This window comes from Musca domestica, unplaced genomic scaffold, assembly GCF_030504385.1.
Source record: "Musca domestica strain aabys unplaced genomic scaffold, Musca_domestica.polishedcontigs.V.1.1 35, whole genome shotgun sequence".
Classification (NCBI taxonomy): Eukaryota; Metazoa; Arthropoda; class Insecta; order Diptera; family Muscidae; genus Musca; species Musca domestica.
The window spans coordinates 541335-547334 of NW_026712315.1; the positions used below are offsets into that span (position 1 = coordinate 541335).

Consider the following 6000-nt stretch of genomic DNA (forward strand, 5'->3'; position numbering starts at 1 on the left):
TTCAATTTTTTTAGAGATTTTTTCCATGAACTTTTAGGAGAAGAATTTCTGGATTTTTTGTGTTTAATATACGTGAATTTATTAAATATTTTTTATTTAGAGAATTATTATTTTTGCCGCGGATTTTTTTTATTATTTTCAAGTTCTTTGTATACCACAATAGAGTACTTTTCTTCGTTACACCCCAATATATGTTTCCGTTTAGAACCATAAAACATTTAATAATTATAAAAATAAAACATTTATCCAAATTTCCAACGAAAAGTTTCTGTTCCATCGATTACTAACGCCACCACACAGACAGATGCCCACTTCCTGGTGGCTCTCAAGCTGGAGAATGTGAAATGCATTTTGTTTAAATTTTTCCGTTTTTTTTTTGGCAGACACAATTTATGGCTTCTTAGTTTACTATATGACAAATCTTAATGACAACAACAACAAAAAAAAAATAAAATAAAATATGAAGAATATTTCAAGTGCCAGACTATTTCCAGAAATTCCCTCACAAATGGGAAACACAACCATTCATCTATTTATAGAGCGGATTTTTTTATCTAGATCTGCATTGTTGGTTGCAGATGCACTGGACAAAATAAAGCTGTGTAAAAGCTTTTTTGTGACACCCCAAAATATTATCTATAAAAAAATAATAACGATGGAATGGTCAGTTCTTGTGATACCCTACTTATGAGAGCTAATATTTTCAAGATTTCTTATGATAAGATCATTGATGTCCTTGATGTTTTATATTTTTTTTTTGGAATAATGGTCTTGAAACGTTATTGTTATTGTTAATATTTTCCACAATTCGAATGGTATATCCAATTTTACCATTCCATTCGTATCCCTCTCTCTCTCTCTTCCCTCTCTCTGACGCAAGCATTAAATAAATTTTATTTCAATAAATTTACTTTCAAATTCCCATAAAAAATTCCTGACACATTTTTTTCGAAAACATCAAACCACACTAATTATTAAATAGTTTTTATGGAAAAATAATTCCAAAAGCCCCTGCTGACTAGAAATGTGTTTAGAACAGGTAGACAGATATTCAATAAATAATCGCCACGAATCGCGACGACGGCTAGATTGACAATGAATTGTCGCCAAATGTCGATGACGTGAATGCGTGATTTGAAAAAAGGCAAACATAAATTAAATAATGACTTTAAAAATTGCAAAACCCCCCTCCGCCTCTTGGCAGTCTAACAGCATAAAATTGAAGTGAAGCTTTGAAAAAAATTAAATTAATCTAAAATATGTTGAGCCTCCATTTAGAAGCACCGTTTATAACTCCGTTGGCAGGTGATCCAATGATTATCAAAACAAAGGTTAAACCAAAGCGTTTTGAAAATTATTTAATAATGGTTTTACATAATTATAGCATTTTTTTTTGAAAAATGGAAAAAATATTTCAAAAACGTTTTATTGATAAAAATCATAACCACAAGTGTTTGATAGTTTTTTTTCGATTTTTTTTGGATTTTTTCCTTAGGCGTCGAAATGAGTTTAAGTTCAATGCCGGTTAATGTGAACACTAAAAATACACATTTTATACCGCAATTTGGCCAATATTTGTTGGCTTTATTGTTTTGTTTATGCAAAGCGTGCTATTAAAGCTTTAGCCAAAAATACTTGATTAGAATAATCAAAAAAACAAAAAGGAAAAAAAAACGCAAGAGAAAAACAAAAGCGTTAAATCGGCGTTTTGTTTTATTTTTACGGGCTACGGCAACCCCAAATATTTTGCAATCATCTCCAAAAGCAAGAAGCCCCTCTGTACCTCCAATTTTAGATTCATCTATATGATTTGCTTTTCTACGATATTTGGCTATATTCGTCAACGAAATCAGCATAAAAAGCCAGAAGTTCGCCTCTTGTGTATTTCGGATATTGCCTGTAAGTAATGCTGGTATTTTTTTCACACAAAATTAGTGGTGTATTTTACCCGATGTCCTAAACTCTAACTTCATGCGAGATTTCGTGTCCTTTGGTTTCTATTTGTGACCTTAATAACGGCTGCAAAATCAGGAACATTTTTATTTGTTGGTCCACTTTAATGCCTAATATATTGCGGACATCTTTGAAAACAATAGGCCTAGCCCTTCTGAGCCCAACCCTAACCTTGTGAAAATTTTCGTGAGGATCGGACGATATTTGCAATATGTACTCTTATATAATATCCCCAACCTGTGTTGTAAGGTGAAAAAATATTACAAAATATACACATCAATATTATAAGTCAAATTGAAAAAATCGCATGCTATAAAAATATGAAAAAATAAAAGATGTCACAAAATACTAAAAAAAGCTATATTAACATCATTATTGATATCTTTCTATGAGATTATTGTAGATTTTATTCCTTTATGTCAAGAGGGCATTCTGAATTGACAAAATTTGTCAAAATCGGTCCAGCCCTACTTGAGATATAAGCATTCTAGCTAACATCCCCTTCCTTTGTATATATACATCGTATATATTTCGCTATATATATCCGATATATTTACTATCGGCATCTACGTAATGGTCAGAATAGACCCGTTCGTCTATTTGTGATTTCGCCGGGATTAAAAATATACGCGGTTTAATGGAAAATTTGACTTTTGTTTAGTACAAATGTTATGGTCTATTTCACCCACTAAATATTACCCGATGACCATCAAAATGGGAAGACATCTGCCCAGCCCTATTCTCTAGGCCCATGCGAACTTTCGCGTCGATTGGTCTATAATTGCGATCTGTAGAGCAATGGCAAAATCAGGAAATTTTTCAGTTTTTGGTCCACTTCAACCCCTAAATACTATGCGATCATCTCCAAAAGTAATAGGGTTCTATTCTGACCCTATCCCCACCTCCATTCTAAAGATCGGGCCATAATTGCGACCAGTAGAGCGATTACAAATTAACATGGACAGACGGACAGACGGACGGACGGACATACATACATAGCTAGATCGACTCAGGAAGATCCATATATACTTTCCTATGTGGGAAACCAATATTTCGTGGTGTTACATAATTTTTGGCCCAATCAAACTTATAATACCCCCAACACATAGTGTTGTAGGGCTGTAAGATCGGCCGAACTTTGAATAACCTCCACCATTTGGAATTTTCAAAAAAATAAAATCCATTAAAAATCTATTAAAATCTTAAAAACACAGCAAGTAGCCGTTTTATTAGCCGTCGTATAGACGACGTGGACCTGCATAGGCAACATTTGTCACTAGCTATTACAATATTCAAATGCGAAACTTGAGAAAATCTGTTTATAATGTACCTAAAATCATCAAAATGTGGGTTACAAAACGTGGACCTGCGCAGACAATTTTCTGGCATAGGTTGTAGTATCCATTACGAACTTCAAGTACAAAATGTGAAATAATTCCGGTAAATAATGTCGCTAGAATCATCAAAATACCGAATATTGGGGGGTTCCGTTATATGGGGGCTATAAGAAGACGTGGACCCGCACAGATAATTTTCTGTCATAGGCTGTAGTATCCATTACGAACTTCATATGCGAAATTTGAAACAATTCTGGTAAATAATGTCGCTAAAATCATCAAAATACCGAATTTCCGAATGATTTCCACAGGCGGACAGACGGACGGACATCGCTAAATCGACATAGAATTTTATACTGATCAAGAATATATGTACTTTGTGAGGTCTAAAATGTATATTTCGAGGTGTTACAAACGGAATGACAAACCTAATATATCCTCCATTCTATGGTGGAGGGTATAAAAAGCTATAAGATAGATCGGGCCGAAATTTGAATACCCTCCACCATTTGGAACGAATTTGGCAATTTTCAAAAAAAAAAAAAATAAAATCCGTTATATTAGGGTCCATACGACGACATGGACCTGCATAGGCAACATTTGTCATAAGCCATAACAATATTGAAATGCGGAACTTTAAAAAAAATCGGTGAATAATGTCGCTAAAATCATCAAAATACCGAATATCGGGAGGTACCTTTATATGGGGGCTATACGAAGTAGTGGAATTGCTCAGACAAACCTAAATTGAATAGATTTTTTTCATATTCAACCGAATTTTACCATTTGGTGAAAGTCGATCCGGTGTATGTATTGGTCCTATGAATATCATGCACTATCAATGTCATATCATGCACTATACTGCTATGGTATTTGGTACTAGGGGAACAAAAGCCTTCATCAAATTTGTTGAAAATCGATTCAGAACTGTATCCAAAGTTCCCAAATTGTGACTACTCTAAAGCCATGATACGCATTTAAATAAGGTTCATAGTTGGTATGATCTACTTCACATAAATTCCCAATTTGCTTTCTATATTTGACAACTTTGCAATGTATGCTTCTAAAATGCCTATGTACGTCTTTTAGATTTTTTTTTTCATTTCTACTCTTGTTTGTTTGTATTTTAGTTTTGTTTCGCACAGGGTTACGTTTAGGCCACCAATCATTTTTCTGAATTATGTCTAGAAATTTATAAACCGTACTAAGACAGTGTCGTGTTTTTTTTTTCTTCAGGAGAAACACAGATCACAGATACAAACAAATTACATGCACATACCACTGACATAGTCAGGTGTTATGGGGGTTCAGGTCCCCACTCCGATATTTTCAGATAATCTTTTGCATGAAAATCCAATTTTTGTCGGTTGGGACCCCTTGAAATGGTTTCGAAAGTCATTTCTGGCTATGTCGGTGAACACATACATAAGTCTTAATTTTGTCAGCCTTTTTTTTCCGAACTTACCGTAACTTTGTAAAAATGGAAATATTTCACTTTGGAGAGGGTCACTCGAAATTTGTTTCAGACGCTCGTTTCGCTTTTGTATCCAAGAGCTGGCAAATATTACATTGCACTTTCGTATCGGCTTTTTATCTGAGTTGAGAATTTTTCTTCTGTTGTTCCACTAACCGACCGATAACAATAATGGGAATATTTGCACTGTTATTTGTACGTTTTTTTTTTGGTTTCAAATGCGGGAGAATATATCTTCTGGGGTGCAGTTGCTTAGATAGCGCTTGGGACACATAAAAACGCTTTTATTTGAGTAAACATGGAGTGAGCACTACTATAGAACTTATTTCGTATTTTTTGAGGGCAATTTTTTTTTGAAGAGCGTTTTGCAAAAGGTGGGAAATGGGGGGTATTTGTTTAAAGAATTGCCGATAAGATTACAGCAGCGCAGATACGATGACGATGGTATTCTTGACAAACACAACACACTCTCAGGGGAACGCGCGCGGTAGTGGGGCTATCGGGGAACACAAGAATAAAAACACACCGTGATTATTTCGAAAAAAAATTGCAAAATTATTTTTTGGACCCGTTGTTAGTTTGTTTTGTAATTTTTAATATTTTAATTTTTTTTTTTTTTTTGACAGAGTGTCGGCTTAATCCTTGTTTTTGGGTAGCGATATATTTCAGTGGTTTATAAATATTCCACTTCAAATTTGTAATTCTAATTAGATTTCCAATTTTAGGTTTTCGAATTTATTTATTTATAGATAAACAACCTTTTTCACCTTCGTCCTTTTGATTTATATATTTTTTTTTTTTTTTTTTGTTTTTTAATTTTTATTTGCTTTTTTTATCAATGTTAAGCTTTTGTGAGAGAAAAACGTTTGTGTTTTCCTTTTTTATTTTATTTTATTATTCTTTCTTTCATTGAATTTTATGGAAAATATTGTTTCACTTTCGTCCTTTTTAATTTTTTTTATAGAAATCCTTTTTCAAATTTCGTCCTTTTGTATTATGTTTATCTAAAGGATATTTTTTTTAATTCACTTAATGGCTATTGCACAATTTTTTTTTATTTGTATTTTTTAAATAAATAATTTTTCAACTTTATTTATTATGTTTTTTTAAAATCCTGGCTTAGTCTCTAATAATAATATATTTTTCTAAGTTCATTGTTTTTTAATTACGTTAATTAATTAAAGTTTTTATTATTTTTATTATTATTATTTTCTTTACTAAATAGGTTTTTCTTCT

The 6000-nt window shown here is 32.6% G+C and overlaps 1 protein-coding gene across 1 annotated transcript in view; it reads right to left on the reverse strand.

Moving 5' to 3' along the window:
• Window positions 1–5587, reverse strand: part of LOC101888990 (matrix metalloproteinase-14) — a 118613-nt gene extending 113026 nt beyond the window's left edge. The window contains exon 1 of the mRNA XM_059125662.1: window positions 4756–5587. The gene's annotated coding sequence lies outside the window, so the exon portion shown is untranslated. The remainder of the gene's footprint in view (window positions 1–4755) is intronic.
• Window positions 5588–6000: the final 413 nt, after the last annotated feature.